Below are 12,040 nucleotides of genomic sequence, written 5' to 3' on the forward strand. Positions count from 1 at the left end.
TTTCTTATCATAGCCTTTCAGCTGATATCTTAGTTATGATTTATAGCCATTTTGTTTCCTCCTTGGGAAAGATTTTCACAGCCTTTTTAGGAACTCCAATCACTAGGATTGTGATTTTTTATACTTTTTATTTGTTAGATTTATTAGATGCAATCATTTAGATTGCGTTTTGTTTTTGACCTAGTTCTCGGTTAGTTAAAGATCGCCAATCAATAGGATTGTGCTTTTGAGTTAGTTTTTGTTTTGAAGTGTTTAGAGCTTTGTTTTCCTCCGATTGGAGAGTTTTCTGTTTTGAGTTTTAGGTGTTAACCATAGTCTGAGTTAGTTTCCTCTTCGGAGTGATTTTTTTGTTCCCCCGTTCATAGTTCCGCAGCGTTTCTTTTGAAGAGACCTGCGCTCCCCATTTGCTATAGTTTTTCATAGCCTCGCTTTTGTTTTCTCTCAGTAAGAGGATCTGTCTTGTGTTTTGCTAACGAGTGCCAATAAAGACTATTAAAAGGCCTCTGAGTCCTCTCTGAACCATCTTGTCAGTAATAATATGTGGCTGTCAACAAAATAATGGTGAAGATATTGACATTCCCTTCCATATCTCTGTGTGCGTGTGTAGTCAGATAAATGAGTGATAAAATAAATGAGTAGGGAGGGAAGATGTAGGAGAGTGACAGAGACATATACAACATTATATACATTAACCTGCCCAACAAAAAAATAGCAATAACAACAACAACAATAATGACAATAACAACCACTCAAACAAAAGGCAACCAAACCTACAACTAGTAATTTACTGTAGAGGTGTGTGTGTGTGTAGTTGTTGTCCCTATGGAGCTATAATTAGAGTGAAGGGTTGCATCATTATGTTTACATGGACACAAGTAATTGGAATAAAAATATGTCATGTAAACATGCCAATCTGAAAACTCTGATCTGATACAGCTGATTCTGAAACAAATTTAATTCTGAACAAGAGGGCTGGTATATGCTGATCATCTGTGTTATAAACACTTCATCCGACATGACTTCCTGGTTTGGTGCCTGATTCATGTAAACATGACATATGTCCGTTTTTGTTACTGCTGTATTTCCATCCGTTCATCTTCTACCACTTTCTCCTCCATATGAGGAGCTTGATGCATGTGTACACATATCACAATCAGATCATTTCATTTTGTAAACAATTTGTATTTGGAATTGTAAATTCAAATAGGAACAAATAGAATGAAAACATTTTGCACATGTAAACATAGTAAGTGCCTGTTTGATTCCCAGCAGCAGGTCCTTCAGGACCCAAATGGGCCCACAGAGTCTCACAGGGCAGGAACAACCCAAGACACCAATCCCAGGGACAGCCACAAAACCAACCCATGTGAGATCCTGGGGACAGGGACAGGATAAGCCATGTTAGGTATGTGATGGAGATCTTTATGAAGTTCAGCCTGAGCGAGGAGACTCCATAGCTCTGACCTGTTCATTATCCAGCTCTAGTAGATCTGTAGGGTTTAGACATGTGTCTTTGTGGGAGCTAGAAAAATCACTGTTAGATGAATATAGAATTTATTAAAATATGATTTCTTCAGCTGCATGGGTTAAAGTGTTTTATGGAGTGAATAGTTTAGTTTAGAATAGTTCAGTTTCAGTTGATTAGGCAGGAATCTACTGTATATGTGTTGTGATCAAAGTTTCCGAAGCGTAAGCTCTCTATGTTTTTGTTTTTCAATTAATTTACCTCATTCAAGTTTAGATTGTTGTATGTCACTCAATAACTGTTCCTCTTAAGTTAAGTTAGTTTTTATTAATCCCCTTAGGGAAAGTATTCCTCTGCATTTTGACCCATCCTAGAAGTAGGAGCAGTGGGCTGCCACACTGAGTGGCGCCCGGGGAGCATTGGGGGTTGGGTACCTTGCTCAGGGGTACCCCAGCCCTTTTTGGCCGGGTGGGGATTTGAACCAGCGACCCTCCGGTTACAAGTCAAGTTCCCTTTCCCCTTGGCCACAGGCTGCCCTTGAGATGTGGTTTTAATTATTTGTTCTAATTCAGATTCAAGCAGTTTTTCTTTTTTTTTTACTAAATGAGAAAAAAGGATTATCCTACCTCTCGTTACTGCTTTGCTGTCTCCCAAATAATACATCATGATGTTCCTGGTGAATCATTCATTTCCAGAAATGTTGTTCACTCCCTTTGTATTAATTATCTACACTAAACCCCCAAAAAACACTTTATGGTGAGAGTAAGACAGTCATAGTAAGAAATGATTCAAGGTGGCATCTTTTATACATGACTTCTTAAAGTGGTTAAGAGACAATCAGCTCATGCTTCATTCTCAAGTGCTGTAAATCACTCTGGGAGAGGAGAGAATAAAGGACTGTAATTACACATATCATTCCTTAATTCCCAGTTGACTCATCTATGTAGATTTGTGCAATCTTTGCAGTATAAAAGTTTTTTTTTTTAATTTAGGGGGGCAAACACAAATGTTAATTTGAAAAGACACACAAAAGATAAATGCATCAAAGTCAAAGCTTACAGTTTGCCCATGATGAGAAGTGAGTGATATGATCTGAAACCCAAATCACGGCAGGTGTGGAGATAAAATTGCTAAGGGCGTCTGTATTTCCATACTATGAATACTGATCACCAAAACTTCATATCCGTGCTTAATAAAATTGGCAGCTGTGTGATTGGTTCTCAGATGCCTATAGTCCACCACCTTATATTCAGGGAGGCAAAAAATGGCAGCTGTTAATTTATTTATATCTCCATTTACTTCAGCACTATCATCTGGTGTCCAATACTGCTTACCATTAAGAGTCAATGAGACAGCATAAGAAATTCCACCATAAAACTGCACAGGATTCTACAGAGGTTTATAGAAATACAAACAATATTTGCAGTAACGTTGTCTCAAAATACAATAAAAACTAAAATGTGTAATGTGCTGACACACATGAACCAGAAAAAGATTTGACCAAACTGCAAATATATACAGAAAATACAATGTGATGAAAAGAAAATACTGAAAAGACTGGAAATGTTCTAAAAGCAACTCTGTTCTGGAAGGTTTCACACGCGGGCAGTGCTGTGCCAATCTCAGGCGGGGAACACCCTGGACAGATCGCCAGTCCACATATAGCGAAAAAGAACCATTCACTCTCACATTCACGCTAATCCCCCATATTGCATGTTTTGGACTAACCACTACACCAACCGTGTGGCCGCTCATGGTCCTTATTGTGCCAAACTCACTCACTCATCAAAGGGTCCATCAAAGGGCCTTGCGCAAAACTTTGTGAGACAATTTAGTAAGTTGACAGTTAGTTGAAGAGCAACGTTTCTAAAAGTGAAGTCTTTCACCATCTATACTAATATAATAATATAGCGAAATGATTCAGGCAGTCAGGGGAAATCTTGGTGTGTGCAGACCAAGGGTTGAAACTGCTGATGAATATGCGTGAACATGGAGCCCTCAGGCAGTTATTATATAAAGAAACTATAGCCACATGAGCTTTTCAAAATCAATGTGTCTTAACATAGTCCACAGCTGAATCAAGAGGTGCAACCTCAGACTGTTTCACACAAAGAAATGTTATTTAAACAAAGATATCGCTGAGTTCTCTGGACCTGAACTCATCTGATATGCACTGAAAGACAGTGAAGACGTTCTGTGGTCAGATGAGTCCATGTTTCAGCCCGATGTGTCAAAGACGAAGAAAAGACCATCCAGATTGGTATCAATGAAAAGTGCAGTAACCAGCATGTGTGACAGTCTGGGATCATCAATGTATATGCAGATTATGGATGATCTGCATATGTTGTGAAGCTTCCATTGATGAATGGGCTTCTATTGGAATTTTGAAGAGACATATGCTCCTGTGAAGACTGTGACTTTACCCAGAAACCATTGTGGCTGTTTCAGCAGGACAATGTCAGGCCTCATTCTCTGTTCAGAGACATAAAGTGCATGTGCCTGACTGGCCCGTCTGCAGTCCTCAGCTGTTGATAATGTATGGTGCAAGGGGAGAATCACACAACGACGACCATGGACTGTTGAGCGGCAAGAATGGAAAAATGTTCCCTAATGGTTAGAAAAAGGTGAACTTGGCTCTGTCCCAACTTTGAGTGTTACAAGCGACACATTCTATTTATATATAAATAATATCCATCCATCCATTATCTACCGCTTCATCTTCCACGGGAGGGTCGCAGGGGGTGCTGTGCCTATCTCAGCTGACATAGAGCGATAGGCGGGGTCACACCCTGGACAGTTTGCCAGTCCATCGCCACACATAGAGACAAACAACCATTCACTCTCACATTCACACCTATGGTCAATCTAGAGTGACCAATTTACCTTATCCCCATATTGCAAAAAACATTTGAATGTAAAAACACTGGAAATATTTTCTTTGTCCATTTTTCTGTTAAATAAAGGTTCAGCATATTAACACATTGCAGATTTAAGTTTCTTTTACATTTTTGGAAACAATCTAACTTAGGAATGACCCATTGACCTTTGAGCTTGGCCATTTATGTTTGTTTTTAATATTTGATACCTCTAAACCTTTATGTTTTGATTCTTCTCTTAATTTTAAACATTTAGTACCACTAGTATTGTACTTTTATTCCTCATTACTGTTTTTTGTTTCTTGTATATTCTGTATCTTGTTTGATCTTATATTTCCTAACCTTTCCTAACGTCTTTTTTATGTTCTACATAAATAAAGGTATTATTAATCACTAGTGTTGTAATTGCTTTTTTTTAAGCCAAAAATCAATTACATTTCTCCTTAGTGCTGAGCTGGGGTCTACAGGGACTGTTTTGCTGTGTAGGACAGAATCATATGCGCTAAGTAAACTGTCACAAGGACAGTGACGTATTCGTTTGTCTTCCCACAATGGTAATAATTCAGCTCAGGTCATGGTAAACACATACACAGTGGTAATCCTGTCGTAAATCTGTGCGTTAACGCTCAATTCTGTCTTCCAACAGAAACAAGACTGTCATGAACTGAACAGGTCATTGGGTCAGTCCCAGCATTCAACCTTTAACCTTTTCAAACATGTCTACTAAAAAGCCTGACAATATCTGTGAGTGTGTGTCACAATCAATGAAAGTGATTCCCATGAGACCATTCATTTCTCATGTCCTCTTTCACTGACTACATTTGTTTCCTTGTCTTTACTGATGCAGAGATATATGAATAAAGTGACATTCCGACAAAGACATGTTCAGCAGTTGTATGGGCCATATTCGCAAATCACAGTTTTTCCTTAGATGACTTTATGCAAAGTGCAACATGTCCACTTCTCAGTCATGAAACAATTTGATCTGTTATTTGGACTGTGAAACAATTCCAGTAGCCTGTCTAACATATGTGTTAAACAAGTCACAGTCCAGACGTTGCACACTAAAGAGATTTTACAGCCTTTTCCTTTAACTGAACCTTATCAGGGGCAAACTGAGAGAACAAAGAGAACACACCCATTCCTTAACTGCTTCGTCCCTATAAGGTCTCATTAAATTGTAATTTATGAAATAGTTTTGTCCTATAATTTCTGAATGTCTAAAACACACGCTAACTTGGACACTTTCCACTTACAACAAGAACACACTATTATGTCCCGGGAACAGACGCAGGCTCTCATTCATCCATTTGTTTTGAGGTGGACTTTACCCACTGTCCCCCAGGGGCCATTGCCACAGAACCAATTACTGGTTCAGGGCTTCATGGCTTGGACTAATCCCAAGAGGAATGTCTTTGTTCCAACGAGGCCAGGACAATAATTCCTCTAATTTGTACAGAAGTCAAGTGATACGAACATGACAAATAAAGACGCTGATACTTTCATATGTTACAGTTTGTCTACTTGTTACACATTATATATGTTTAATAGTGAGGAAATTATGGCCTGTGCACCAACAGGACATATGACATAGACATTTTGTGTGTTTTTGTTGGTTATGAGTGTGTATGGAGGCGTTGGTGTAACAGAGATCATTTTATGTAAATAATGTACTTTAGCTTCAGGCCATCTTGTTTTTTTTTCTGCTTAACAGTAATGTAAATGTGATTCCATTTTCCACTGTTCCACACTTATTTGTATACATTGGAAAAATGATCTTGATTTAATCAGTAAGACTGTGGCAAACAAAACAAACATATCTTAATTATCTATCCTGGTGTGCAATGAGGCATGTTTAAAAATGTATAATTATATATGCTGTATTCCATTTTCTGTTGAAAGTTTATCATTTAAATATGAAAAAGGAAGCAGTGGACTTCATTTGGAAGCAAAAGAAACATCACTGCTTTTCTTGGCCAAGACATAGTTATATAGCTATAAACAAGTGATGTGATACACTGGTATATATGCTGTACATCCACTACATAAGGGCCATGACCTCTGCGTAACCTCTTTAAAATGCACAATGATACGTACCAATGCCATTCTTTGACATAAATTGCATTCAAGCTATTTGTTTTTGTAAAGAGAAGGTGAGGATGTTGGTCATTTTCAGTAGAAATCCCAGTTAAATATGAAAATGTAATCATGTGTGCTCTGTTTTTGTATGTAATTGACCTGGTGGTGAATCTTTTTTTGGGCACACATTACACACTAATGCATTACAGTTGTAAGCATAGAATCAAGGTGAAGGTGAAACAGTATACTTACTACAGTAGACCATATTACAACCTCCCTACAAAAAGCAATAACTTTTTTTTTAGACTCTGCCTCCAGTCTTTATGCTAAATGAATTTCCCACAGGCACCAGACCTGACAGTGGTATCAATTCTCTTATGTAATTCCAAACGTAAAACAAAGTGGGCGTTTCTTTGGCTGTGCTTTTTTTGGCAAGTGTAATACCAGTACTTACATTTGGGGAAACAATTGAAGGAGTCTTTAGATTTTCTCATTCCCTCTAATGTTCCAGAAGCCTTTCCGTGGACAAACAACGCCTTAAGGTATTGTTCATTCAGATTACAGGAAAAATATAGTTAGTGGAGGTGGGAGGTCCTGGTTAGGTCAACAGGCCAACAACACAGCTTTCTTTTAAGAAGAAAAGTTGGACTCAAAGAGGAGATGGTGTGTAGCGGAGACAGTTTTATTCTTTCAGTGTTTGAATAAACAGAGTGCAGACAGGATCTGAGAGGGTTATCCAAAAGTGAAATGATTTTGCTTTGGGAGTGACAGGATACAGGAAGACAGATGTCACACACGGAGGAAACGGTCATGATTAATCCAGTGTGCAGACCCCCACTTTGCAAAACAGGACACTGAACAGAAATGTCATTGAAGTAACATATATATTTATAGTTAACCTTAATAAGCTTTAAATATACATATATAGTTAAATATACATTTTGCTGTCAGAAAAAAGGCAACAAATCTTCAATTATACCTCGTACAGTGTAAAATATTTTTTTTTTTTGAATATGAGCAATAGCATGCTATGTAAGTACAACTAAGCTTAAAAAACAATCTATACAGTGAGGTGTTGCAGGGTGCGGAGTCATTTTACTCTTCTTAGAGCCTTATCAGGGGTGAGGCTATCACGGTGGGTTTGTCCCAAAGGTCAGACAAGATAGAAACTTGCACAAGACCATGGGGTTCACTTACAATCTCACACAATACTGCAGCTTGAAGATTCATTTCTCCTCAAGAGTTGTAGTGTTCAAAATAGTAAATGAATCAGCTGCAACATCTCATGACCATAAGATTTCAGTGCTTCTTGGGCACGAGTGGAAGTTTCAGCCCACTGGTTGAGCTGCAGGAAAGGTCAGGGGGTCATCAAAACATTTTAATTACCTATGGGACCACAAATGCCCATGTTTGTGGAAACCTGCCAAGATAAGTTGAAAAGAACAACGTATGTAACTGCACAAAAGTGTGGAAGGTCACCAATCAGTCACCTTCAGTGGAAATCCATGCCAATCTGTGCAGTGAGACTAAAGAGCTGTATATATATGTGAGGCCCAACATATGTAGACCTAAGAAAAACAATTATGAAACAAATGAATCTGTACTGGAACATGCATTTAAGGCTTGTTGCGTCATTGGACATGAGGAATGTGTGTGAAGAGCTCACTGTGCAGTACAGTAAAGGATGAGGCATGGTGCCTGTGGCGTCTGCATTTACTGAAGGTCAGAGCTCTGGAAACTATCATCACTTCCTTTGTGTGCTTAACACACACACACACACACTCATACAGAAAGAGAGACAGACCCACTTACACCTACTTACATATCTCAAAGGCTTGTTTATGAGTCAGGATCTCATAACGACTGTGTTATTCACAAACCAAGCTTGAATCCCAAGAACGATAACGATCGCCTCACAAAAACTTTACTTGACTGAACACGACGGATGAATCTATTGATGATAGGTGTCTGAAAGAGTAAAGAGTTGCATTGTTTTCCAGTGTCTGATTGTGCCTGCAGAGTGAGTTTTTGTGAACACCGTCGATAACATGTACATAAATGATCCAGTATGTGGTCTTTCCACAGTCAGGTTGGTCTCCAGTGAATCCTTAGTCCAAATGTATCTCACTTTATAATTTATATGATAAATCACTCCCTTAACACTAGAACCACCGAGGTAGAGATTTTGATTGTTAAATATTTTTTGCAAGTTAATACCTTATCCCATGTAACAGTGGGAGCTCATGTGAGGTTTGCCCCACACAACATCATGTTATTGTTATTTTACAGTAAGTTTAAGTCAGTTTAATCACAAATATTGTTTTAATTGCAGTATAGCAAATGTACATAGACTTTCCAAGCACATTTAAAAATGCATGTTGCTGACTATTTAATAAGCTGTATTCTAAGTTCCTTCTCCTGTAAATGATCTTCTTCATTTTTAAACTCATAGTGATAGACATTTAGTGTAGAGACATCCTGCTGGTTCAGTACGAGCAGCGTTAAAACACAAAACGAGGCTTGCTTCTTCCATTGCACCACATCAGTGGCTGATCTGTTCTTGTTCCTCTGCCTTTTCCATTGCCTCAGGACAAGTGTATTTTAAGCTAATAAAACACATGAAGCCTTGTACCGTTCATTCTAAGAATTTACATATGGATTAGGTTTTAAAGCTTGATGAGACCATGCAGCGTTTCAACGTATTTGCACGGACTGTGTCATCTCCTTGAAAATGCAAATCCTACAACATGTCTGTAATTTGTGTCCAGTTTTTGTTTTGTTTTAAATTCATCGACAGCAGAGTATCACAAACTCAAATGACCTGGGTGCTGATGAGAGTCTAGTCTGGTTAGTAGTGGGCCAATCAAGTACAGAAAAAAAAAAATACAAAAAATAATGCATGTCTATAACGATAAAAGAGTGATATGGTCAAAACATTATCAGGCAACACATTTAATAGCAATTGTGTGTGTTTTCACAGTGCATGTTAATAGCATGTAAGTGTTCAAGTATTTGGTGTGACCTCCCTTTTCCCTTGAACTATAGCACAACTCTGGCGCTCTTAAACCTGGAGTGGAAAAAAAGGAATATAAAGCCTTTATTTGTTCTACTAATTCATGTTGAAAAATGTCTATGATACCACGTTTATTCAAGAGCATTACATGCACATGTTATATGAGGTGAAGTATAAGATCAACTTTCAGTTACATCATTTCAATCCATAAAATGCCACTGATCACAAAATTTGACAGACACAAAAACAACAAAGACCTTTGCACAGTACTGTACTTATATGTACGTCTTCCAATAGACTTCCACTTTGGCCCCCTGGTGGCTAACAACTCCATCCTGGACTCCACTGGACAAACTGGAAGACTACATCCATTAAAGTCTACTGTTGGGTGCTGCAATCCAACTTTTTCCTATGACAGTGAATGTATCGTCGCCATTATTCAGTCTCTGATTGGTGAGTAGAGATAAGCTTATCAGAGTCAGCCCGTCAAACACAGAGTAGGGTGGGTCATGCAAGTCAATGCACGGTGTTCCCTTACCCCCTCTACCCCTAACACCTTTGTGACAGAAGAGTGAGGTTGTGGTCCAAGTGGAGGGCTGCTTAAACTCAAGTAGTTCATCACGTCTGGCCACTAGGGATGGGATTCATGGCTCTTTGAAGAGAGGCGAATCTTGAGAGTTTGAGGCCTCTGATCTACAGCATCTGTGGAAATTGTGTCCAGTAGAGAGTTGTAGGTAAGGTGGTATGACTTGGGTCACTTGTATGTCAAATTTTCTTTTCACTGTACATCAGAGGTGTCAAACTCATGGCCCACGGACAAAATGCAGCCCAACAATCGATTACATGTGGCGCAAAGATAGTGTTCCCTTAAACATAGTAAATGTATCTGAGGAACAGCTGCCAGTGAGGTGAAAGAATATAATACTAAATCAATTTTAATCGTAGAAGTAATAACAGAATTGGTTGGAATTATCACATTACTAAATGTATTACATTCAAATGTGTCAAATATGTCAGTTTTTTTGATTATTTATTCATTTTGCATCATATATAAATACAGTGGGTACGGAAAGTATTCAGACCCCTTTAAATTGTGCACTCTTTTTTTCATTGCAGCCATTTGCTAAAATCAAAAAGGTTCATTTTATTTCTCATTAATGTACACTCAGCACCACATCTTGACAGAAAAAAACAGAAATGTAGAAATGTTTGCAAATTTATTAAAAAAGAAAAAACTGAAATATCACATGGTCATAAGTATTCAGACCCTTTGCTGTGACACTCATATTTAACTCACATGCTGTCCATTTCTTCTGATCCTCCTTGAGATGGTTCTGCTCCTTCATTGGAGTCCAGCTGTGTTTAATCAAACTGATTGGACTTGATTAGGAAAGGCACACACCTGTCTATATAAGACCTTACAGCTCACAGTGCATGTCAGAGCAAATGAGAATCATGAGGTCGAAGAAACTGCCCAAGGAGCTCAGAGACAGAACTGTGGCAAGGCACAGATCCGGCAAAGGTTACAAAATAATTTCTGCAGGTTCCTAAGAGCACAGTGGCCTCCATAATCCTTAAATGGAAGACGTTTGGGACGACTAGAACTCTTCCTAGACCTGGCCGTCCAGCCAAACTGAGCAATCGTGGGAGAAGAGCCTTGGTGAGAGAGGTAAAGAAGAACCCAAAGATCACTGTGGCTGAGCTCCAGAGATGCAGCAGGAAGATGTAAGAAAGTTCCACAAAGTCAACTATCACTGCTGCCCTCCACCAGTCGGGTGTGGCCCGACGGAAGCCTCTGCTCAGTGCGAGACATATGAAAGCCTGCATAGAGTTTGCCAAAGAACACATGAAGGACTCCCAGACTATGAGAAATAAGATTCTCTGGTCTGATGAGACCAAGATTGAACTTTTTGGCATTAATTCTAGGCGGTATGTGTGGAGAAAACCAAGCACTGCTCATCACCTGCCCAATACAATCCCAACTGTGAAACATGGTGGTGGCAGCATCATGCTATGGGGGTGTTTTTCAGCTGCAGGGACAGGACGACTGGTTGCAATTCAAGGAAAGATGAATGTGGCCAAGTACAGAGATATCCTGGAAGAAAACCTCTTCCAGAGTGCTCAGGACCTCAGACTGGGCCGAAGGTTCACCTTCCAACAAGACAATGACCCTAAGTACACAGCTAAAATAACGAAGGAGTGGAACTCTGTGACCATTCTTGACTGGCCTAGCCAGAGCCCTGACCTAAACCCAATTGAGCATCTCTGGAGAGACCTGAAAATGTCTGTCCACCAACGTTCACCATCCAACCTGACAGAACTGGAGAGGATCTGCAAGGAAGAATGGCAGAGGATCCCCAAATCCAAACTTGTTGCATCATTCCCAAGAAGACTCATGGCTGTACTAGCTCAAAAGGAGCTCTGAATACTTATGACCATGTGATATTTCAGTTTTGCTTTTTTAATAAATTAGTAACAATTTCTACATTTCAGTTTTTTTTCTGTCAAGATGGGGTGCTTAGTGTACATTAATGAGAAATAAAATGAACTTTTTGATTTTAGCAAATGGCTGCAATGAGACAAAGAGTGAAAAATTTAAAGGGGTCT

The sequence above is a fragment of the Solea senegalensis genome, linkage group LG12 (genome assembly GCF_019176455.1).
Source record: "Solea senegalensis isolate Sse05_10M linkage group LG12, IFAPA_SoseM_1, whole genome shotgun sequence".
Classification (NCBI taxonomy): domain Eukaryota; kingdom Metazoa; phylum Chordata; class Actinopteri; order Pleuronectiformes; family Soleidae; genus Solea; species Solea senegalensis.